We start from the raw sequence: 230 nt of genomic DNA on the forward strand, positions 1-230 counted from the left end.
AAGTAGGCGAGGACTGAGGCGGGACCTGGCTGGGTCTGAGGAGCTTCCCCATTTGCCCGAATGGACGGCTGGGGCGGGGCAGTTAGCAAATTAGGCTGCGCGTTCGCTACTGCGAGAGGGCGGGGCTGGAGGTTTCGATTAGTTGTCGCTGCCGCTGGGGAAGGTAAAGCGGCGCCTGTGGCCTCAGGAGCTCTTGGGTCTCCGGCTGGAGGTGGGGGACTTGCCGGGTG

The 230-nt window shown here is 64.8% G+C and overlaps 1 protein-coding gene across 1 annotated transcript in view; it reads left to right on the plus strand.

The window, feature by feature from the left end:
- Positions 1-117: 117 nt before the first annotated feature.
- Positions 118-230, plus strand: part of CDKL5 (cyclin-dependent kinase-like 5) — a 188,021-nt gene continuing 187,908 nt past the window's right edge. Inside the window, exon 1 of the mRNA XM_005870937.2 lies at positions 118-227. The gene's annotated coding sequence lies outside the window, so the exon portion shown is untranslated. The remainder of the gene's footprint in view (positions 228-230) is intronic.

The sequence above is a fragment of the Myotis brandtii genome, unplaced genomic scaffold, assembly GCF_000412655.1.
Source record: "Myotis brandtii unplaced genomic scaffold, ASM41265v1 scaffold326, whole genome shotgun sequence".
NCBI lineage: Eukaryota > Metazoa > Chordata > Mammalia > Chiroptera > Vespertilionidae > Myotis > Myotis brandtii.